At 43.2% G+C, this 25,176-nt stretch overlaps 1 long non-coding RNA gene and 1 pseudogene across 1 annotated transcript; both read left to right on the top strand.

The window, feature by feature from the left end:
* The first annotated feature begins 2,859 nt into the window (after window positions 1–2,859).
* Window positions 2,860–5,600, top strand: LOC119916754. Its single transcript, XR_005447162.1, has 3 exons — window positions 2,860–3,182; window positions 3,361–3,647; window positions 4,985–5,600. It is a non-coding gene; the product is annotated as an uncharacterized LOC119916754 (long non-coding RNA).
* Window positions 5,601–11,046: 5,446 nt separating this feature from the next.
* LOC119905533 lies at window positions 11,047–23,325 on the top strand (annotated as a pseudogene).
* The last annotated feature ends 1,851 nt before the right edge of the window (window positions 23,326–25,176 follow it).

Here is a 25,176-nt window from a genome sequence, read left to right on the forward strand (position 1 = left end):
ACAATCTAAGTGCACGGCGTGAAACGGGTGGAGCAGTGGCGTTTGGGGCGTGTCCAACTGAAAAAGTGGTCAGAGCGAGGGGCGCATTGTTCTAGGGGTTGTAGTGAGTCTGTGAATTAGTTGGGCTGTGTTTGGGCGTAACATGCAATAAGCCATCAGATTGTCATTTCCCATTCCCTTTAAAGCCAGGTGTGCTTGTATCTTGTACTGTCTCTGATGTTCCTCTGTGGCTTATCAGTGACGTGTCTGAACTCCAGTCTGTTAACCAGACAGCGCATCTCCTCTGTGAAACGTCTGGATCCTCACTGCGCTGCGTTATTAGAAACTATGATGAACCGTCGAGGGTCACATCTCTCCCCTACAGTGGTTTCCTTATTTGTGCTTTGTTGCTGTATGACGGTTTACATAAATGATCAAGAGGCTGCTGTCAGTTTCTATGTGCAGTAAAGTCACAGCAAATACTGTATCATGATGCATTTAAACAGCAAACCAAAGGACAGGAAACCCTCCAGAGGAAACAGAATTCAACTTATAGCTTCTGAAACAATTTAGACTCTCTGATGGAGCTCAGGAGTGATCAGCAGGACGGCTGTTTTACTTCAGTTTCTCTGTGAACCTGGACTGTGTGTGAGACCTTTTGGATGCGGAGAACACAGAACATGAATTAACATTAACCCTGACCAATCCTGTTGGCGTGTTAGGAGATTTGAATCATCATTGAAGTATGTTGCTGTGCCTCGTGCCTAAATGCACACAGTGTCTCTCGTACCTTTGGAGGTAATGCGCCCTTAAATAATAAAAACAGTCAAATGCTGCGCAGTTGTCTTTAGACACGTTCTTTTCGTTCAATGGCGCTATCACTTTCTGCTGCCTCAAGATAGCATGCGCCGACAAGTTGCCTTACTACACCTCATTTTAAGCCAACACTCCCATGGGTGCACAGATGGGCGCAAGTGCATTTGTTATTTAAACAACGGCGTGCCTGGCGTCGGCTGAAACTAGCAATGACACTTGCAACAAAGCCTCAAGTCAGGTCCAGCATCAGGTCTTGAATCAAAGACAACAAGTCCATCAGGTCCCAAGAGGAGATCTACAAGTCCCAAGTCAATATTCTGAGGTCAAGAGGAGTTTTGTTCCATAGCAGAGATTTCAGTAACTGAGAAATTGATCAGTTTGGTGTATCAATCAACAACCTGATCATGTTATGATGGTGCTAACTCACTTCTTTTTCATCTCTGGTTCTTCAGGGTCAGAAGTCATCAAAATCCCATGATGCATCATGAAGCCCTGACTGCCGACTGCTGGAGCTACACACTACTTGTAGACACACAGACGCACAAAACACAAAAATTAATGTAAATTCCGTTTTAAGGCTTAAACTGTAAAAGCTGTGAGGCGTTCAGTGAAAGGGTTATGGGTTTAAATCCTCCCGGAAGTTCACTCAAATAATGCTTAAACGCTTCACCACATCTATCGTTATCTATTTATTTCCATTCTTTGCTTTTCTGGTATCAGAAGTCATGTAGCGAAAAACAGTTGAACAATAAAGGAAAAAAACATTTGTCTCCATCCTGTAATCGTACTGTTTCCTTCCTCTGCATCTGGTTGAATGTCCGATCAGAGCCGCCGAAATGTGTAATGTTGTCTTTTTTACTATGATCACTTAACAGTGTTAAGTGCTTGTTGCACAGGAAACAATTCACGTTTCCTGTTGCAAAGCATTATATATTTGATGTGTTGTTTGTGAGCGAGCAGCTCAGGTATGCTGAGATATTGTTTTTATTCCTTAATCCTCTCTGTCCTTGTTTCTTTCTCTTCTGCCTCCGAGTCTCAAAGCCGCCAGAGCTTCACTTATTACTACCTTGAGAAGAAATAACAGAAAAAAGAAAGCAAACATGAGACGCCTCGGGCTTTGTGTCTGTCTGCAGCTCTTCTCGTTCACAGTCACTGTCATCACTTCACGGAAATTAGTGGGTGGTTTTTTAATTTTCTCAAATGACTTACCCCACATGGCCATAAGTATGCGGACATCTGACATGTGATCTTTCTGGTTTCCGTGTTTCCAGCAGATGTTGAACCTGCTGCAGGGATTTACTCCCTGAGTTAGTCAAGTCCAAAACGGATGGCGTTCCAGTTCATCTCAAATGTGTTGGACGGGGTTGAGGTCAGTTCTTCGACACAAATTGGGAAAACTATTTCTTTATAGAGCCGGCTTTGTGCACTCAAGCTTTATCATGCTGAAACAGGGAACACAAACCTTTGGAAGAAAATTGTTACGCTGAAGCATTATGAGTTCCCAATACTGGAAGTGACAAGACTAAACCCTAAAAGCCCCATCCAGACCAGAACAGGGGTGTCCTATACTTTTGGCCACAGAGGACAGGGCTGGGCAATTACTGCGATCTAATTTCCTCAATAACAAATGTTCAATAAATGTTTGAATTAATTCATTTGAATCACAACACAAATCAGTAACTAATCCGTCTGGTTTCTTCAACTTTTACTCAGGAGCAAAAATCAGCCTGAAATAAATAATGATTTGACATTATCCTGAAAATTATTGATATCAATTGATTTGACATTTTGTGGCCGTATCGCCCAGCCCTACTTGATATTTTACCTTTATCTGCTTTACAAACTGAATCCTGGTAGTATAAAACAAGATTTACCTAAAATGTGAATAAAAGTTAATGAAGTTTGGTGGGATTGCGCCCGTTTCACAGCGCAGCCACCCGCCCAGTGCTCATGTGCAGCTTCTCCAGCTGTATTGCTGGAGCCAGATTCGTTCGGTGAGCACAGGGTTTGGTTTTTTGTCTCTTTGGTACCGTGTTGTACCCAACCTGGCAACCTATTTCTGATGAAAATGGTTGTTTTTAGCATACAGTGCAGCCTCACAGAACTGGTGTAGACTCTTGCTACGTTTCTGTTTGCTTGGAGATTAAACAAACAAGCCAGAGCCAGAGCCAGGCTAACTGTTTCCTTAAATCGCATCATGGGGCTCACTCCCATTCAAGACTTAATTACTTAACTTAAAATAAAAGGAGTCAAACGTTTTCAGTTGTTGACAGTTTTGAATAATGTCTTTTTTTCTACACGACATGTTTTTCTAGTTTTTGATGTTGACTCAGCGTGTCAGTGTTTATTCTAAACTCAAAGGTTCGGCACAAACGTCTGCTGTCGAGGTGAGTAAAACTTTTAAAAACTGTTTTCAACTTCAAGCAGGCAACAAAAGAACTAAACCCAAAGCTCCACATTCTTCTTCTATCCTGCTTTTAGTGTTTTATGTCAAAGCTCAGAGTTTCCTGTGTCTGCAATGAGCTTCAGGCTACTAATAAAGTTTGACTCCTCCTCACTCCAAAGGTCCTCCTGCCTGAAAACAAGGAGGCGAGAGGAGAAAACAAGAAAGTCAGCCCGACAGACGGGGAGGAAGGAGGGATGGGAGCGCAGGAAAAGGAGGAGGACTCGGCTGCTTCGCCGGGGAAGAAGCAACAGAAAACATCCAAAGAAGTGTTTTCTCCGTCCTGCCGGATAAATACGAACCTCTGATCGAAGAAGAGGAGGAGGAGGAGGAGACGCCAGAGGAGAGGAGGAAGAGGAAGGAGGAGAAGAAGAGGAAGAAGAAGAAGAAGTACAAGAAGTACAGGAAGGTAAGGATGACCTTAGACCCGAGGAGGTGTGAGGGACACATTGTGTTTCTGTTCATGCGTTATAAGTTCAGCTAATCGACTCATCGATACATGAACCAAACTAACTGTTAGGCAGGTTGGACAGAGAGGATTTTAACATCCTGTTTGCTGCAGGTGAAGTCACAGGTTTGAATCCCTGAGGCTGTTAAACATTGACTCAGCAGTGTGAGCGTGACCTTTGACCCCGGCACACTGGATCAGCCTGACGCGGTCAACACAGATAAAGAAGAGGTTGAAACTTTCTACCTGAAACTTGTGACGCAGCAAAGACGCAGGTTTGCTTCCAGACGTGGAGGAGACGCAATTCAGACGTGACGCTGCATTTGTAGACGTTTCTGTCAATCCAGCAAACCAACAGCCCATTCACAGGCCGTCAAACCAACGCACATGGCGCCCTTAAGCTAAAAATAGGCCTATTTTAAATAACTGACATGTCAGGGTAAGGAGGACAGCTGGGTCAGACACCGGACTTTGGTGTTTATTTTGGAAAGTCTAAGCAGACGTTGGTTTTTTTATTCTTCCTAACTGACCTCGGAGCTCGCAGGTACCCAGAGCGTTAAAGTGACGGGGTGTCGACTAAGCGTCCATACGTGATGATTTGGGATGAGAACGTGTTGAAATTACACATATGAAACCAAAAATAATAGTAGAATTAGTAATTGCTGTATTTTCATGCACTAGCTCTGGAAAATTGCATTTAGTAGCCGAAAGAAAAGGTGATTTTTTCACCTTCACTGCTTCATCTTTGATTGTTCATTTCTATGAATACTATAAATACTTGGGCTGAACCAGAGACTGTCCCTCAGACCACACCGTCCCCGTCCCCGGGCGGGATAGCGGCGTATAACGTCTTCGTATTTCTAGCAGGTTATTTCATTCATCGTTTTAATTAGGCTTCATTCTGAACCTTTTTCAGTGATTACTCACTATTTGAATCTTACTTCTGTTTTCTGCAAGTTAGAATGATGTAATTAAACCAAGACGGACAACAACAACAATAATCCCCAGCAAAAAATAAAAACCCAAAATTTCATTGAGGTATGAAGCGTGTGTTTGGAGATTGGAGAGTTTGGTTTCCCGCTCTGACAGGTGCGCACAGTTACCTGTTGCTGCCGGCCAGCTGGCTGCTTAGACAAACATTTATGTAGCTTGAGGACGACAACAGTCACTCTAAAGCTGAAACAAAGGCCGACTCACCTGGAGGCAGACCAGGTTTCTCAGGAACCATTTGCTCTGTGGCGGGTAAAGGAGCCGAACCTTTAACTTGTTGTTTTTTTGCCCTCTGCTGTGTCTGTCAGAACGTCAGGAAGGCGCTGGGCTTCAGCTGGCGCTGCCTGCTGGCCGGTCTACAGACCATGGCCTGCGCTTACTCCACACCGCTCTCAGCCATGTCCACCGTGCTGACGGAAGTCCACAGATAAACCGGCAGCAGAGCATGATGGGATAGATTCTGAGCTTTGACCCATATTACCTTGGGGCCGCCTGTCCTGTTTGGCCCCTGGGCCTGGTGATCATCCAGGCTGTGCACCAGGAGCATGAAGACGGAAGGATGGATGAAGTATTTAAAGTGTGGGACTTACGTAGGGATGTTATTACTAAAGGATGGATTTTTGTAATAATACATCGATGGCTGTGAACTAAATGTTAAAACAGTAATAAAAGCTAAAGAATCCTCATTTAATCTATGAAGAAAATAACTTTTTAAAGGGATTGTTTTTGGTCTTATTAAACACACTCTGATATGTGTTGTATTTTTAGTTTATTGTGTCTGTAAGTTTTTAATACACGACATTTAATGTGTCTGATGAACTTTAAATTCTTTTACTTCTACTATGTTTTTCTGCAGTAGTGAAAAACCACAATAACAATAATATGTACTGGATTACATCCAATAAACTCGCTTTTAATCTGTAACCTGCTGGTGTTGGTTAAATCCTTCTCTACCTCCTCGTCTAACTTCCTGCTTCCTTCCCTCCTGTTCTCTTTCTTCCTCAGTCTTACCTTTCGTACTTCTTCTTTTACAGCATTTTGAGCCCTCGCAGCCTCTCGCGCTCAGTCACTTACCAGGTGACGTCAGTAAAGTCTGTGAGGGTTCAGGGTTTAGGGCGTAGGGGGGACATTGGGATTGGGCCAGTGTGTCTGGATCCAGCTTACAATCAGTAACTTTGATGACTAAGTGATCGACTCCGTGGTCAGTTATAACATCGTCAGACTATCGCGAAATATCCGTTTGCTTTACGAGGGAAACTATGTTCTACTACTAACTACTAAGTTCAACAACACGTAACGTTAGCATATAAAAGCGTTCTTATAGTCCGTGTGCTGGCTCGCTCTGCAAAAACCTCGCTGATAAACCCAAACTAAAACGATAGATGAAACAATCCACATGTTATATTTTCCATTTACTTTCGTGAAGACAAAAGTCCGTTGAATGCAGGTGCGCTCCGGCGGCAGGGGGGGCACTTTCTATTGATGATAACTAGCTTGGCGCGACACCGGACAGTGGCGGCGTAACGTCCTAAAGGATCCGACTAGTTGAGACACATTTGTTTCGCCTTTTTCACATGAGCGGCATATCGTCGCAAGTAAGATATATTACTATTATTACTGTAGACTTTTCAGTCAGAGGGGGGTCCAAGGTCTGTGTTACAGGGGCGCTGGCCCCTGTTGGCTCCCCACCAAATCCGCCACAGCCTAGCACCAACTTTCCTTCCCTGCCACCTTGTTTCCTACTGTCCCTCTTCTTTTGCTTTTCTTATGTAACCTACCTCTTCTTTCCTTCCCTAACACCCAGTTTCCTTCCCTGCCACCTTGTTTCCTACTGTCCCTCTTCTTTTCCTTTTCTTAGTAACCTACCCTCTTCTTTCCTTCCCTAACACCCAGTTTCCTTCCCTGCCACTTGTTTCCTACTGTCCCTCTTCTTTTGCTTTTCTTATGTAACCTACCCTCTTCTTTCCTTCCCTAACACCCAGTTTCCTTCCCTGCCACCTTGTTTCCTACTGTCCCTCTTCTTTTGCTTTTCTTAAGTAACCTACCCTCTTCTTTCCTTCCCTAACACCCAGTTTCCTCCCTGCCACCTTGTTTCCTACTGTCCCTCTTCTTTTGCTTTTCTTATGTAACCTACCCTCTTCTTTCCTTCCCTAACACCCAGTTTCCTTCCTGCCACCTTGTTTCCTACTGTCCCTCTTCTTTTGCTTTTCTTAAGTAACCTACCCTCTTCTTTCCTTCCCTAACACCCAGTTTCCTTCCCTGCCACCTTGTTTCCTACTGTCCCTCTTCTTTTCCTTTTCTTATGTAACCTACCCTCTTCTTTCCTTCCCTAACACCCAGTTTCCTTCCTGCCACCTTGTTTCCTACTGTCCCTCTTCTTTTCCTTTTCTTATGTAACCTACCCTCTTCTTTCCTTCCCTAACACCCAGTTTCCTTCCCTGCCACCTTGTTTCCTACTGTCCCTCTTCTTTTCCTTTTCTTATGTAACCTACCCTCTTCTTTCCTTCCCTAACACCCAGTTTCCTTCCCTGCCACCTTGTTTCCTACTGTCCCTCTTCTTTTCCTTTTCTTATGTAACCTACCCTCTTCTTTCCTTCCCTAACACCCAGTTTCCTTCCCTGCCACCTTGTTTCCTACTGTCCCTCTTCTTTTCCTTTTCTTAAGTAACCTACCCTCTTCTTTCCTTCCCTAACACCCAGTTTCCTTCCTGCCACCTTGTTTCCTACTGTCCCTCTTCTTTTGCTTTTCTTATGTAACCTACCCTCTTCTTTCCTTCCCTAACACCCAGTTTCCTTCCCTGCCACCTTGTTTCCTACTGTCCCTCTTCTTTTCCTTTTCTTAAGTAACCTACCCTCTTCTTTCCTTCCCTAACACCCAGTTTCCTTCCCTGCCACCTTGTTTCCTACTGTCCCTCTTCTTTTGCTTTTCTTATGTAACCTACCCTCTTCTTTCCTTCCCCTAACACCCAGTTTCCTTCCCTGCCACCTTGTTTCCTACTGTCCCTCTTCTTTTGCTTTTCTTAAGTAACCTACCCTCTTCTTTCCTTCCCTAACACCCAGTTTCCTTCCCTGCCACCTTGTTTCCTACTGTCCCTCTTCTTTTGCTTTTCTTATGTAACCTACCCTCTTCTTTCCTTCCCTAACACCCAGTTTCCTTCCTGCCACCTTGTTTCCTACTGTCCCTCTTCTTTTGCTTTTCTTAAGTAACCTACCCTCTTCTTTCCTTCCCTACCCAGTTTCCTTCCCTGCCACCTTGTTTCCTACTGTCCCTCTTCTTTTCCTTTTCTTATGTAACCTACCCTCTTCTTTCCTTCCCTAACACCCAGTTTCCTTCCCTGCCACCTTGTTTCCTACTGTCCTCTTCTTTTCCTTTTCTTAAGTAACCTACCCTCTTCTTTCCTTCCCTACACCCAGTTTCCTTCCCTGCCACCTTGTTTCCTACTGTCCCTCTTCTTTTGCTTTTCTTATGTAACCTACCCTCTTCTTTCCTTCCCTAACACCCAGTTTCCTTCCCTGCCACCTTGTTTCCTACTGTCCCTCTTCTTTTCCTTTTCTTAGTAACCTACCCTCTCTTTCCTTCCCTAACACCCAGTTTCCTTCCCTGCACCTTGTTTCCTACTGTCCTCTTCTTTTCCTTTTCTTAAGTAACCTACCCTCTTCTTTCCTTCCTAACACCCAGTTTCCTTCCCTGCCACCTTGTTTCCTACTGTCCCTCTTCTTTGCTTTTCTTATGTAACCTACCCTCTTCTTTCCTTCCCTAACACCCAGTTTCCTTCCCTGCCACCTTGTTTCCTACTGTCCCTCTTCTTTTCCTTTTCTTATGTAACCTACCCTCTTCTTTCCTTCCCTAACACCCAGTTTCCTTCCCTGCCACCTTGTTTCCTACTGTCCCTCTTCTTTTGCTTTTCTTATGTAACCTACCGTCTTCTTTCCTTCCCTAACACCCAGTTTCCTTCCCTGCCACCTTGTTTCCTACTGTCCTCTTCTTTTCCTTTTCTTATGTAACCTACCGTCTTCTTTCCTTCCCTAACACCAGTTTCCTTCCTGCCACCTTGTTTCCTACTGTCCCTCTTCTTTTGCTTTTCTTATGTAACCTACCCTCTTCTTTCCTTCCCTAACACCCAGTTTCCTTCCCTGCCACCTTGTTTCCTACTGTCCCTCTCTTTTCCTTTTCTTATGTAACCTACCCTCTTCTTTCCTTCCTAACACCCAGTTCCTTCCCTGCCACCTTGTTTCCTACTGTCCCTCTTCTTTTCCTTTTCTTATGTAACCTACCCTCTTCTTTCCTTCCCTAACACCAGTTCCTTCCCTGCCACCTTGTTTCCTACTGTCCCTCTTCTTTTGCTTTTCTTATGTAACCTACCGTCTTCTTTCCTTCCCTAACACCCAGTTTCCTTCCCTGCCACCTTGTTGCCTACTGTCCCTCTTCTTTGCTTTTCTTATGTAACCTACCGTCTTCTTTCCTTCCCTAACACCCAGTTTCCTTCCCTGCCACTTTGTTTTCTACTGTCCCTCTTCTTTTCCTTTTCTTATGTAACCTACCGTCTTCTTTCCTTCCCTAACACCCAGTTTCCTTCCCTGCCACCTTGTTGCCTACTGTCCCTCTTCTTTTCCTTTTCTTATGTAACCTACCGTCTTCTTTCCTTCCCTAACACCCAGTTTCCTTCCCTGCCACTTTGTTTCCTACTGTCCCTCTTCTTTTGCTTTTCTTATGTAACCTACCCTCTTCTTTCCTTCCCTAACACCCAGTTTCCTTCCCTGCCACCTTGTTTCCTACTGTCCCTCTTCTTTTGCTTTTCTTATGTAACCTACCCTCTTCTTTCCTTCCCTAACACCCAGTTTCCTTCCCTGCCACCTTGTTTCCTACTGTCCCTCTTCTTTTCCTTTTCTTATGTAACCTACCGTCTTCTTTCCTTCCCTAACACCCAGTTTCCTTCCCTGCCACTTGTTTCCTACTGTCCCTCTTCTTTTCTTTTCTTATGTAACCTACCGTCTTCTTTCCTTCCCTAACACCCAGTTTCCTTCCCTGCCACCTTGTTGCCTACTGTCCCTCTTCTTTTCCTTTTCTTATGTAACCTACCGTCTTCTTTCCTTCCCTAACACCCAGTTTCCTTCCCTGCCACTTGTTTCCTACTGTCCCTCTTCTTTTGCTTTTCTTATGTAACCTACCCTCTTCTTCCTTCCCTAACACCCAGTTTCCTTCCCTGCCACCTTGTTTCCTACTGTCCCTCTTCTTTTGCTTTTCTTATGTAACCTACCCTCTTCTTTCCTTCCCTAACACCCAGTTTCCTTCCCTGCCACCTTGTTTCCTACTGTCCCTCTTCTTTTCCTTTTCTTATGTAACCTACCCTCTTCTTTCCTTCCCTAACACCCAGTTTCCTTCCCTGCCACTTTGTTTCCTACTGTCCCTCTTCTTTTGCTTTTCTTATGTAACCTACCGTCTTCTTTCCTTCCCTAACACCCAGTTTCCTTCCCTGCCACTTGTTTCCTACTGTCCCTCTTCTTTTCCTTTTCTTATGTAACCTACCGTCTTCTTTCCTTCCCTAACACCCAGTTTCCTTCCCTGCCACCTTGTTTCCTACTGTCCTACCTTATTTCCTTCCTCTTCCTTTAGTGTCCTCTTCTCCTTTCCTTATCATTCCCTCTTCTTTCCTTCCTAACACCCTTCCTCCTCTGCCGGCTGTATTCCCATTATCCTCCTCATTTCCTTTCCTCATCCTCCCCTGCCTCCTTCCTTTTTCCTGCCTTGCCTCTTCTCTGTTTCCCACCCAGTGGAAGTGAAGTAGCAGCAGCATAATAAATGAAGGTGTAATACATGAGAGGACCAGGAGGTGTCCCTGCATCACTGCTCTGAAAATACTCCACTTTTCTTCTCCTTATACGCAGGGTACAAACCACAGAGGACCCTGGGGGGGGGGCTCTATTTTAGTCACACACTAATATGTTTCTGTAATATCATCATGGATCATGCGTAAAATAAGACTAGTGATTCTTGCATAATTCACTTTTACAAACATGCATCCTGCAAAAGATCCTGCACTGAAAGAGCACAAACTTTGTTTAGTTCCCCTCTCGGTCGCCATGATCCACAGGAGTTAAAGGACAGAAGAGCTCTGCAGAGCAGGCAGGACAGGTTGGGGAGGTTGTGAGCCCCCCTGACAGCACTCTGCTTATAAGGGAAAGGAGGCGGGGAGGAAGTTGAAGCCTCGGCTGTCCGTCCGTCTGGCAGGTCAACAACTCTCCTGACAGGAGCAGCTGTTCAGCCGGACAGACCTGAAGGGACCTCTGAGGCAGAGACACCAAACAAAATGGAGAGCTCATGAACTTTTCCGCTTTGTGTCCATTTCAAACTTTTTGTTGTCCTACCAACAACAGCAGGAGGTTGGCAGGACCTGAGAGCGGCCATGTCTCCGCTGCAGCTGTCCGTCTACTGGCGCCTCTCTCTCGTCTTCTTCTTCAACGCCTTCCTCTTCTTCCTCGACATTTTCACGGCCGCCGTCGTCGCGACCGTTTGTCACCACGGCAACGGCACCAACGGCTCGGACCCGCCGCTGCACGGAACGCCGGAGAGCAGCCAATCACGGTCCGGGGAAAGTTCGGAGCGCGAAGCCGATTGGACGGCACTGAGCGGGAACCAAGATGTGAGTGATGATGACTTTCAAGAGCTTTTCCACGATGTTCCTGTGATATTTAACGATTTATTAATGTTTTATAAGCTTTAAATTTAGTTTAGCTCCGTAAGATACTTTAAAACAGCGATGTCAACATATATTCGGTGTCAAAAACACAACAACTCTACAGAGTAACCTACAACGTTAATGCGCGGCACGAAGCTGTTAATGTTTATTATAAAGATTATTATATAAATATAATATCAAAACTATTTTGTTAGCCATCTTACACGGAGTCAGGGTGCAAAACTTTTGGTCCACCACCCGAATAGCTAGCGATTGCTCAAAGTGTACCGGCCACTCAATAGACTTGCACTTTGTTTGTTTTTTACTGGTGAAGTAAATCTAGCAAACATTTGCATATTTTCCGGAACGTCCGGTTTCTGGCCCTCCGTCACCCAACCACCTCCTACTCTGTCTTTTCTGTTAAATATTATATCTATACCCAGCGCTTCCCCCACTGCGTTGAACTATGACCCTAAAAGGCTCCCCAGGGCGTTACAAACGGATGCCAAACGGGTCTTGACCATGCGTCCATATGGGACGACTTGGGAGTGAGAACAGGTTCAACAAGTTAGTCACCAATTCATCCTGTAGTCAGCTGGGCAGATTGACAGGAGAGTTTACAGCTGAAATAATTAGTCGATTGGAATAAAATTAATCTGCAACCATTCAATATTTTAATATCATATAATATACATTTCCATAATTTTTCAAATCTAATGCCAGAAAATGTGCTTCTTTTCTGTTTGATTGTGCAAACTGAATATCTTTGAGGTTTTTTGAGACTGTCATGAAAATAAAAATTTTCGGACATTCCAGAACAATAAGTTGATTAATCAAGAAATGTGCAATTTATCAATATGGAAAATCATCTCCTGCAGATGATTTGTGCCGTCACTACGCTCACTGGTTTTTGGTCAACAAATAGCTTAAAAGCTAAAAACCACAACGTCTCGTCATGACAAAATGTGTCACGGTAAAGTAAGTAAAGTTCAAGGTTTTATTGTCCATAAATTAGCTGAAACACAGGCAACAAACGGGCAGATATAAGTCCAGGTAAGGTAATGCAAAACCCACCAAGCAACAAGCACCATGGCAAACAGGATGAGACGTCCTGTCCACTAACATGTAGTACACTGTGCACACTATGTACTTACTTGCGTAGTGTGTGAATTTCAACAGGGTAGTGTTGTCTCAAATCAAAAAAAGAAAACCGCATCATATGCTTCCTCTTCTTTATGGCGATTGGAAACCCTCAACATTATCTCCATCATTTGACAGTCACTGTCACCTTCCAAAATATCTCTTGTTTGCTCATTTAACTTCAATTAAATTAAATTCACAAGTTTGAGAAGAGGTGGTGGTTCCTCCCTTCCGCTACGTAGCCCAGATGGTGGCCGTTGAGGTTAGCACAGGTAAATATGGCGAGGCTGATGAGGGCATTAGTTACAGGTGAGGAGTGGGTGGACTATAGGCCAGGTAACTGCAGGGCTCAAGAAGGAACTGGTGTGTATTTGGGTGATTTTGGTCATTTGATTGCACGTGTTACACATTTGCACCACAAAGGTTAACTATAAATTTAGGAGGTTCTGCACTTGTTATGACACCCCTGTGTCATAATCTGTTTCTAAGACCTTAATCATGTCAGTCACATAAAGTTGAGTTTAATTAAATGACCACAAAGTATTTTACACACAGACACCCTGGGGTCAGGTTAGGGCTGGGCAATAAAAACAATAAGGACTTTCACTCAGGAGCAAAAATCAGCCTTTAGATTTGACATTAATCCTGATAAATAACATTTATTCATTTACGCTTTTATCCAAAGCGACTTCCAACTGTTATATGTGTCAGAGGTCACACGGCTCTGGAGCGACTAGGGGTTGGTGGACGTGTCACAGCGGGGGATTGAACCCGGGTCTCTCTCACCACATCATCACCACGCCATTATTACATACCGCAGAGGGTGGGAGGTCAGGGGGCCACATTTTTGCTGAGGGGCTCCTTGGACATGTACATTTTCAACACATCTGTCTCCAGTGATTTATTTGTGTGTGTGTGTGTGTGTGCGTCAGTCAGTGTGTGGTTGGACAGACTGGCTGTCCTACGGTCAGACTCTCTTCATGGTCGGCCTGCTGCTGGGATCTCTGTTCGGAGGAGCCATATCCGACCGGTAAACACAAACACAGTGATCTGTCTCTGTAGCTCCTCTGACGTGCCGCCTCACCGCTGCCCTGCTGGTCTGTCTGTTGCAGGTACGGGAAGCGCCCGGTGCTGCTGGTGTGCGTGTGCATGCAAGCTGTGTGTGGCCTCGTGCCCGCCGTCCTTCCTCAGGCGCTCGTCTTCCTCGCTGTCCGCTGCCTGACGGGCGTCTGCTGCTGCTGCATCAACATCTGCTCCTTCAGTCTGGGTAACTCTCCTCTTCCTCCTTCCTTCCTCGTTACCAAACTGGCCTCAGCGAGTTGCGGTTGACCGGTTGTCCTGTGAGCTTTATTGGACCGCGGTGGGACACGAGGCTGATAAAGAGCACGTGTCCCAGATAAATTAATGCTGACCGGGCTGAGCGCTGATGAAGCCGGACAGCTTCCAGCTGCTTTCTGACCTCTGACCACTGCAGAGCTGTGGTTGGAGGAGACATTTGTGGAGAGACTGGAGGCTCTTTGGGGGCGGCAGGTTCATCACGGCCCACAGCCTTTCAGGAAAGGATGATGATGATCATTTCAGACCTGTACCGGTACCGGGGGGGTGGTCATTAAAATCTAAAGGCTTCATCCTCTGGGGAGCAGGAATGTGGTGAAAAGAGGTCTTCACAGGTATCCAAACACCATCTGCATCAAACCTACGCCAGACATGCACCTCCCCAAAAATGTAACTACACGTTGCGGCGACACGGACTGCAAGAACTGTGATTGGTCGGCTTGGTATTGTTTCATTTCCGGCTAATTTCACTTAAGTTACTGCTGTTCAACATCGATCAGCTCCAACTCCAACATGATCCGCTCACTTTCAGACGCCATGGTTTGTAGCAGAACACAGTGGAACACAGAAACCCCTCCGCCAACAAGCGTGTAGGCGACGCAAACACCAACACAAGTACAAATGCTCACAACCTGAGCCGGGACCCCAGTCGGGCTGGGTCCAAATCCCATTGGGTCCCAAGGCGTCACCAAAACAAAACAAACACTACAAACATATATTACTTCAGACTTTACGAACAGGTAGCTGAGGAGGCGAATCAGGTCTGGTGGGGTCCTGTGGTATTTCTGCAGGTCTCAGTGTCTGTGTTTTTAAGTGGATCCAGGTGGACTGTCTCTTTATGATTACATGTGATCACAGGAGGAAAACGTGTTTTTGCTGACAGAGAAACGTCTGCTCTTCTTCTCATTAACCTGCTGTTCTTTCTCTGTCGGGGTCTGTTCAGGTCCACTGCATCCTGGATCAGGTTGTAATATTCTCAGCTTTAATCAGAGGACATTTACATTTCAGATCAGGTCCAACATTTAAGACCTTTAACTGTAAGTGGTCAGCAAATGTCATGGTAGTTGTTGGGATATCTTACTCTGAAGAATTAAAACAGCTCACGTTTTAAAACTAGTTACAATAATTAGAAAATCACTGTGATCTTTCATCCAGATCTGGTTATAGGAGGAAATTTAAAGAATCTGGGTGCCGTTAAAGGTAACCTCTGATGCTTTCCCTCATTTTCTGTCACATACAGTGTTACAGTGTCAGATGCTCATATTAAACGTGCCCAAAGTTTCTAACAAGGAGGTAAATGTGTGAAAAAGTCCTCCCTGTCATGCTGATATTATGCGACAGCTTTTCACCTCGAAGAGAAATATTGTCACGTTTTAGTATCACAAGATCTCGTCACAATTGTGAAGGAAAGTTAGTTTCTTGGTGGACAGACGGCTTCACCGGTTGCTAAAGTAACCGTTAACTACTGCTCGTTAGTTAGCTGAGTTAGCCATGTGGCTAGAGGCCTGAAAACCTCCTCCCAGCGGTCCCAAGCTCCTGCTAGCCGTGTAAACACTCACCCTGAGCTCGAGCTCTCAGCCCAGGTGGAGTCAGAGACGTTGTATAGAGGAGACATGTCACTTTAAGAATCCTCAATACAGATCTATAGGGAAAGCCGGTAACACCAAAGATGGCAATTGTCCCGCCCCTCCCGCTAGAAAGCCAATCGTCTTCTTTTAACAGCCGAAGCAGGAAACATATTTCAGCCAATCGTGTGGTTCCACTGACATAAGGGGCCTACTGTGGATGCGCAGCAGAAGTATAAGCGGTCCGGAAAAACACTTTCTAAACCTTATTTTGGGGCAAAGTCGTGAAACTTTTTCAGCGATTTTTATCAGATTTTAATGCTGATTCTGTTCATGTAGTTTTTATGTCCCGTTGACCAGTGAAAGTGCAGATCTGGCTCTCTGTCCATTCATTCAGAGAGGAGCCTGGTCTAGTTAGGACGAAATAGCTGCCAAGATGGCTGCCGAGTGGCAGAATTTGCCTATAAGCACTTTGGCTAAGCTAATAGGGCCACTAGCAGCACGACTAACAGTTGCTAGCTTTACAGTTAGCAGCAGTTAGAGGTTACTTGTCCACCTAGAAACTCTAGAAATTATGATCCAGTTTCAACAGAATCTGTTAATAATAAAAGTTGTGTTTTTGTACAGTGATCAGTGAGGCCCTGAGTGGATGGTACCTACACTGGCCCCCAGAAATACTCCGTTTTTCCAACCTACTTCTTGTCTCCTTTAGGTTGACTATCTAACAACTGTCCAGGGACTATGGATGAAAAACTCTTTTGGCTAACTCTGGTGCATTAATGTCAGTGTTTTATAAATTAAATTGAATTATAATAATATGTTGTGGCCTGTTAAACATTAAATTAATTACATTCCGCGCACTATTGCTATTTTCCAACATAAGTTAAAGCTGTCCTATGCCGTCGAGCACACCAGTGGGATAATGAGGCGGCGCGGCTCACAAGCCCCTTAGCAGACTTCCTGGAAGGTGGCCAATCAGAAGAAAGTGGGCGTTTGGGGGAGGGGCTTGTTCCAGACAGATGATGAACTGAGGGGCCAGTAAAAGATAAACAAGGCTTTTTTTGAACTCATGCAAAGCTGCACTAGTGGAGTCCCAGTATACAAATACAGAGCTGGACATTAGTGTAATAGATCCCCTTTAAAGGCCTCCTTACAACAACAAGCGAGATGTTGTCATGAGTTCCTTTAAAGACACGTCAGCTTTGGCTTTAACGCTGAAAACGCAATGTTTAAAGGTGTTTGTGTTTGAGGTGCAGCTGTGGAGTGGACCCTCCCTGCTGCTCGGCTCTGGCCGCCGGCCTTCCTGCCGTTCTGCTTCAGTCTGGGGACGATGGGTGTTGCGCCGCTGGCCTGGCTCAGCCCCACCTGGATACAACTGCACCTGGCGCTGTCGCTGCCTCAGCTCATCTGCCTGCCGCTCTACTTGTAGGTGCACCCTCCTGTCTTGCTTAGTTTTTGAATAAAAAAATGGGAGCTAGATACCAGCTTGGAGGTGTTTTTCTGTCTTTCAAGCTCAATCCCAGAGTCTCCTCGCTGGCTGTCGTTAAAAAGGAGGACAGACGTTCTGGACCGTTACAGCAGCAACAGCCCGGCAGACAAAGAGTGTCTGGACCTGGTAAACAAACACAAACACTTGATGTCTCCTCTGAGCCATTAAACCCAACATACTGCAATACTCACCAAAGGCAAATAAAAGTCACTGATCATCTTTCTCTAGTAATGTTAACATCCTGTCAGTTAGTCAGGGAGTTCACAGTTTGTGTGTGTGTTTCTGTGTGTGTAGCTGTTGGACTGTACCTGGTCCGACCTACAGAAAGCCACTGAGGCCCCGAAGGAGGGGCCTCTGGGAAGCCACGCCCCCAGTGACATCATCCACCTCAAACACCCGACGATCTTGCTGCGGCTGTTCATCATGAGTTACCTGAGGTACAAACAAACAAATAAGAAACGTGTTCCCTGCAGGGTTTGAAAAAAGATTTTCAGAATAAAGTTCTAATATATAGAGAAAACAAAGAGCTTTAGTAATATTTTCAGTAAAAAAAACTCATAATACTTGCAAGAAATACCATCATTTGTCATAATACTATAAACCACTTTTCATAACAGTTTGACTTTATTCTCATACAGCATTTGTCCTTTTTCTTATAAAATATGTAAGACCTCTGTTTTGTTCTAAAAATATCTCTTTATTCTCTAAATCTCAAATTGTTTTTAGCCATGGTGAAGAAAATATTGGTTTCTTTCCTGTGTGTATGTGAATGTATAAGTCAGCTCGTGCGACATTGACTACCAGCTGTATACAGCGTGCTGACCTCAAAAATCCAGCTGCATTCTAACATTAAGCTAGCTCTCCTTATTAGCATGGCTCCTTGCATGCTGGCTAATAACTTTTTCTAAGCTGGGTCTCCGACATTGTCCGCAGGAAAAACAATGAACGTGTGGGAAACACTGTATCAGAATCAGAATCAGAATCAGTTTTATTGCCAGGTATGTGTACACACACGAGGAATTTGACTCAGGATTGTACATTGCTCACGATGTGCTTACTTATACAATAATAAAATAATAATAAAATAAAATCAGACTCACAAACTACAGAATAGACAACACTAATATACACACTATGAACAAAACAACATATTGACAAATAGTGCAGTATGTGTATAAATAACATATTGCATTTATTTTATGTTATCCTATTCTAATATACGTTCAATTATCTGTTATGTTCTGTGTGTGCAGCACCAATGAACACACATTCGTGCAACTCTGTGTTGTATAATAAACTTCCTTGACACTCAAGATAATAATATAGAAGAGAAAAAAAACAGGTGGGAAAAAGGAGATTGTAGATTAAGTTAGAGGTTCAAAGGTGACAGTACTATAAAACACACATAATGTATCACTGTTAAATCAACAGGAGATCTTTGAACCTTTTTTAGGTTGTGTCGTAACAATCAGAAACACTGAAAGAACAGCCGCCATCCTGTAATCCCCACCCACAACATTTACGACTTGTAACTGTGCACATGTGTTTCTAAAAAGTTTAGATGTTGGCTTAGAGTTTTGAATACAGAAAAGTTTAGATGTTGGCTTAGAGTTTTGAATACAGAAAAGAATCCTTTATGCTAATAGAAGCCAAACTTGGAAAAACTTCTTAGACAAAAAGCCTAAATCATCGTCCGCCCTGAGACATTTTAATATGATGGCAGCTTTTCAACAGTGAAAGTTCAGGTCATAAGGTGAAAACTCTGTTTCGTGTAACCTGTTGGCCAAAAACATGAGAAACCAAATGAAAACCAGGAGTCCAGGCACATCTGTAGAAATGTTAAAAGTGTTATTGCAACACATCATCAGCTGTGGGTGATTCATTGTAATCAGTCACAGTGAATATTTGTCAGAGTTACATTATTTCTGCAAATTGACACAAAAAAACACAAAGGTCGACTTGCTTTTTGTCTCTTGCTTTTCAGCCACATCTGGTGGCCCTCCTCAGTATTTGGAGTTGAAATGTATCGCAAGTCTATAGCAAAGTAAATAAGACATAAAGGGCAAACCATTTGTGTGATCCTTACGGTAATTTTTACAAAGAACTTGTTTTTTTAAATTAAACTTTTCATAAATGTGACGTTTACAGTCTATTTTAATTTCCTTTTTTTCCCCAATAAAATATCCTGGAAATAACATAAATTTGCTTCTAAAGACATGAAACAGAAACAATATTCTGAGTTAAGAACAATTTGAAGGACAAAAATTTAGGTCTAAATAAATAAATAAATGCAGAAATGTAAAAATAAATAAATAAATGCAAAAAGTAGAAATACATAAATAAAATACTGTATGCATGATTTAATAAATAAATGTATTAATAAATTATTGTATACATAAATTACTAAATGTATACATAAATAAAAGAATAATAAATAAATGTAAAAATACACAAATAGCCTTTGTCTTTACCAAAATGCATTTTAAAATAAATTATTTTAAATTTTATTTCTGTATTTGAATTATTTATTTTTGTTTGTTTGTTCATTTATTTACAGCAACGTAATTGACTGGAGTAACATTTAAACACAGGTGTGTTGTATCCATCAATTTCCTTTTCTTTCCAGGAACATTTCTAAGAACTTAAAGTTCATCTTCACCTTTTTTCTAGGAAACTTGTCAGAAACCACGAGATGCATAAATAAAGTGTTGGTAATGATAAGAAGAGACATATAACCTGTTTGTCCTCCTGGCCTGCAGTGCAGCGTCAGCGTTGACGTACTTTGGCATCTGTATGAACATCGGCTCGTTTGGCGTTGGCGTCTACTCCGCCCAGTTCTTCTCCGGCCTATCAGAGGCTCCGTGCCTGCTCGTCCCATTGATTCGCCTGGGGCGCCGGCCAATCAGCATGCTCGCTCTATTCCTGAGTGGAGCGGCCTGCTTCCTGTCGTTACTGCTGTCCAGATACAACGGTGAAATATCTGTGTGATTTGCAGCAGCTAGTTTACCAGTAGTAGTTATCATTAGCATGCTAATAATGTTAACCACAAGATAATGGTTTTAAACTGTTTTATAATATTAGCATGTTAATAACGTTAATCACGAGCTAGTGGTTCTTTCGCATGCTAATAATATTAGTTAAACTACATTAGCAGCAGAACTAAGTTTTAGGGGTGTTCAGTGGTGCATCATCAGCATAAAGTCGGATACTTTCATAAGTAAAACATTTGTAAACATAATTATAATATTAGCATTAGCACATTAATCCACTAAAATAAATCTATATATAGTAATATTAAGGTCTCACAAAAGACCCTGTTATTGATCTGTAATCAGTTATTATTTATCGTGTGTGCAGCTGAGCCTGTGCTGGTGATGAGTCTGGCTTTGCTGGGAAAACTCTGCATCCTGGCAGCCATCTTCATCTCCATACTGTACAGCATCGAGCTGTTCCCAACGGTAGTCAGGTACAAACTAACACATACATACATACATACATACATACATACATACATACAGGTACCTCTGACACGGTATATACCACATTAACCATGGCGTATTAATCCAGACAGCGCTGCGTGTCCCTGGTCAACCTGTGTTTCCGGGTCGGATGTCTGGTCAACTCCCTCGTCCCCCCAATCCAAATGGAGCGATCTCACTGGCTGCCATGGTTGTGTACAGCAGTGGACCAATTGTAGGCTGCGGCCTGTGCCTGCTGCTGCCGGAGACCAGCGGCGTCCCACTTCCTGATTCGGTGGAGCACTGTGACGCCCAGCCTCGGCCCCGCCCACCCAGCATGGGTGCCCTCTGGAGGACACGGTGAGAAAAAACTCAACAGACCTACATGAGAGATGGCTTTGGTTACTACTTTCCTGTTATAAGTGTATTTCATTATATTTCAGTAAGAAGCCACCCTGTTCTCTAAAGTGCTCCTGTAACATAAATTCAGCATAATGAACATTTCCACAGCACCAGTTCATCGATCAACGTAAAGCTACTGTCACTGAAACACTTTCGTATTTGCTTTTGATATGAAAAACATTTCTGGTCACTGTGTTCTCTGCATGCCAAAAGACTACCAAAAAAAAAAAAGGCAGTGTTGCGAAAATGTTTTTATGCATACTTGAGTTGGTTTTTGCCTTTTTCAAAAAATAAGTAATGAGCTAAATGGGAGGTGGAAACAGATTTGCAAAATAAGTTCTGACTTCACCTCACGATTGATCATCTTCCCGGTAATACCCAGAACGCACAGTGAGATTGCTGGTTGCAACTTGCCCAGTTGAAACACATTTTCCTCACATCCATGGTCCTCAGGTCCACGTGACTGTTTTGTTTCCGCTTTGCAACCCATACTAACTTCTGACAAAACTGCGCTTTGTGTAGCCAAGTTTATTTGCTGATGGAAACGCGCCTAATTTGCATTTTGTTTTTCTTTTTTATGACATTTCAAATTTGCTCAAAGTTCACTCGACAGTCAGATGGAACCATGGCTACTGTGTAAGAGAGCCAGCTTGATGTCGTCGAAATCAAAGCAACAAAGATGCGCTCTCCTGCGAACACCTGCCTTTACGCCTGAACGTCAGAGCTCAACAGCTGTGCCTCGTAACTACAACACACAGACATCTGACACCAAATTAGTTTGAAAGAAAATGTGAAAGTGGAAAAAAAACAATTTGCGGAAGGGTTTCTTACCTTCATCGTGGCGTTCATCGTCCATTCTATGGACAAAGTGAATAAAGTAAAATACATGTTAAACGTTAGATTTTAAAACCATTTATTCACATAATAAAGATCAAGATATTTGTACTTAGGTGTCAGATACGGACATTTGAGTTGAGTGGGGAATTTTAAATATTTTCTTTGGACACCTTCAAAAATTCAAGGAGTGAGCTAAAGGTTGAATCCTTGAATCCAGGCCCAGGCGCAGAGCTTTCGCCAGTCGATGACCCCGATAAAGGCAACGAGCCCGAACGTGTTGCGCGTTCTTTTCGTTTGACCTCCACTCTGGCAGAGGTGAAGTTATGCCAGAAATCTCTCCTCGGCTTCTACACCTTTCAGTCGCTCCTCAGGGCGAGAAACATCTGGCAAGCATCTCTTCTGATTCAGCCACTCTTGTTTGGACCCGAGCAGGATTTTGTGACCGGGTTTCTCAGAGCTCTTCAGTCTTCATCTTTGATGTTGCAGAACGCGGTTCCATCTTAGCCGCCTTTTCTGAGTAATTTCACAATCTCTTAATCTTAAAAATGCAGTAACTCCCTTAAGTGCGATTAAAACCACAAATTATACTTGAGGAGTATTCTGGAATGAGTTGACTTTTCTCAGAAACATTAAATCATCGGGTTTTGTTTTTGTCAAATGTCTTTTGAACCAAAAACCTAAAAATGAAAAAAACTAAAACTGGTTCCAAGTGGCCTCTGGTTTTCTTTCAGAGCCTGTCCTCTGGAGCAGTGTTGTCATTTGCATATTGCAGAAGAACAATGTGACCCGAGGGTCCAAAACGTTGACGTGCTCAACCAACTCTGTCCCTTATGTTTCTTCTTTTTTAAACGTGACCTTTAACAACATTTTTACTTTTATCCAGGATGTTTTTCAAGCCACTGATCAAGCTGTTCAAGTTATTCTCAGTCACGTTGCAGCGACTTTGAACCAGAAAGTCAGACATTCAGGAGGATTATTTTTTTAAATCAGCAACTAAAGATCAGCTACTGTCTACATGACAACAGCTGCAACGTGAATGATCGTGTTGTTTTATGTGGCGTGTGTTTTCAGGAAGCTGGTGAGCAGCCAAAGCAAGAATACGGAGACGGTCCCTGCAGAGAAAGAAGACGCACACACAGGACTGATATGAACACACACACACACACAGAGTGTTAGTTTAATGAACTTCTTTCACTTCTGTTTAGTTCTGATTTCAAATTAAAGACCAAAACAAAAAGAAAGTGAGGGAGCACGAAGCGATCTCTGAGTTCAGAAGGCGAATGTTTCTTAATGTGTTGTTTTTATTCTCATGTTGTTGTTTTTGTCACTGAAAATAAACTTAACTGAAACACAGTTTTCCTCCTGCTCACCGCTGGTCAGAGTCCAAGAAGTATTCATATACATAGTACTACCACAAACATACTCCAGCGTAAGTTACAGCTCTGTGAGGCTGATAACACGCAACAGCAGCCGATTAGCAGCAAACACAAAGTCCAGCTGAGGCAGACGGGACTGTCGTTACTTCTCAGGTCAGAAATTTAAAGTTTTGGATGCAAGAAAAGGGTGGGTGGCTATTAAAAACAGTGTTTCATTAAGGTAGTACGGTTTAAATTTGTAGTAAATGGGTTTCTGTGTCTTTTTAAGAAATGAAACATCATTACTGTGTACTTTAAAGTACTCAGAAGTAAAAGTATTAATAACAGTGTACAAATATTGCATATTTAAAAATAAACTAGAGTAAAACATTCATACGTGAACATCTGTTTTTTGGGATGTGTGGAGTCAGATTTTATCCGTACAGTTGCAGCGCTCTCTGCAGGACAAATAAGGAAGTGCAGCCCTTAAAATGACAAACTATTCCATTTAAATATTGACGCCGGAGTTTTTGGACAGATTAAAGAATGTTTGGATTTAACAGAACGCATCTTAAACTACTTCTTTATCTGTTTATTTCTAAATAAATGATATTCCTTTCTTTAGAGCTCCAAGGTCAGTTTGAAACTTTAAAATGCAGCGTAAAAACACCAAAACTGGCTATTATTAAAACAAACACTGATCAAGCGTTTGCTTTGGTTTAAGTGTCGTTACACTGATTTGTTTTCATATATTTGGACTTTCTTTACCAAAATGAGCAGAAATACAAGCAACGTTTTTATAACTAAGATTTATTATGATCCCTAAACAATTTGTAAAAAACACTTCCCAAACACGACATGATTATATGAATCAAACTGACAGAAAACACCTGCTGTCATCTGCAAACTATAAACTCACACAAATGTCCACAAGTAATTTGCCCCATTTACTGCTGAGAAAGCGGAGCCAGTAACAGATCCCAGAAGTGAAGCTCAGTGAAATACTGACAGGAACACACAATGAACAAACAAAATCTTTACCTGAAAGTTTTGCTTCCATAATTCAATTTAAATTCTCTCCAGTGTATAAATGGTGACTTCTGTATTACTCAACCTTTCACCTATTTCCCCCCGTTTGTGATTGTGCGGCAGTCGAGCAGCAAAACAGGGCTGCAAACGTCAAAGTACGTCCGCTAAAGTGCTTGTTTTTCCCTACGGACAGGCTCAGATTGTTACTACAACAGTCCAGACAGGACGCCTACAGAGGGAGAGACCTTTTTCTAAAGAGTGAGATCCTTTCTGTTTCACCAGAAACAGCCATTACAACGCTCTCGTCCGAGCCGCCACTTTTACCTCTCTGGTCTCCAGCAGCCTCGATTAGTTTCACCAAAGTCACACAATAACACAAACTAACTAAATGAGCAACTGTGAACCAACTTTTAGGAAATTAAATCACAGAACCTGTAAAATAAAGTGATTATTTTCATTAGCGACTAATCTGCTCTTTATTTTCTGGACTAATCGATTAGCTTCCTCTAAAACTTTAGAAGACAGAGTGAAATGTGCGTCCGAGTATCCCAGAGCACAAGGCGACTGTGTGTTATCACCTAAAACCAAGAAAAGCGACAAATTCCCACATTTGAAAACCTAAAACCAGCAAAACTTTGACGACGAATCAACTCATAAAATCGTTACGGATTCATTTTCTTTCAGTTCATCGACTAATCATTACAGCCGGAAAATGCCTTAAGTGGCGTGGCTGCAGCGCCTCCTTCAGACCACCGGGGGGCGCAGCACTTAGTAGGTGACGAAGTTGGCGGGGAAGATCCCGACCCGCCCGTCGTCCAGTTGCCCCTCCCACCAGTCGTACTGGGAGTCGGTGCTGGTGATGACGGTGATGCGGTCCCCGGGGACGAAGCTCAGATCGCCGGGCTGCTGCCCCGTGAACGGGTGCGTGGCCGTGCAGACCAGCTGCCCGCTGGCCCCGCCCACTGACGGTCCTTCACGTGGAGGGTTGGCTGGAAAAGAAAGATTAGTTTTAATTTATCTTAAAATCAGAACTTTTATTTATTTATTTAATATTTTTATAAGCAGTTTTTCCTGTAAAAACATTAAATGGCTCTGAATACTTTTTATACTTTAAGTACATTGTCCAAATTATACTTTTACTGAAGTTTCAATGCAGGACTTGTGGTACTAGTATTTTTACTGAATACTTCCTCCACCTCTGGTGTGTGCTTTTG

The sequence above is a fragment of the Micropterus salmoides genome, unplaced genomic scaffold (assembly GCF_014851395.1).
Source record: "Micropterus salmoides isolate LMB-PRFRI ecotype aquatic unplaced genomic scaffold, ASM1485139v1 Ms_hic_scaffold_1, whole genome shotgun sequence".
Lineage (NCBI taxonomy): Eukaryota > Metazoa > Chordata > Actinopteri > Centrarchiformes > Centrarchidae > Micropterus > Micropterus salmoides.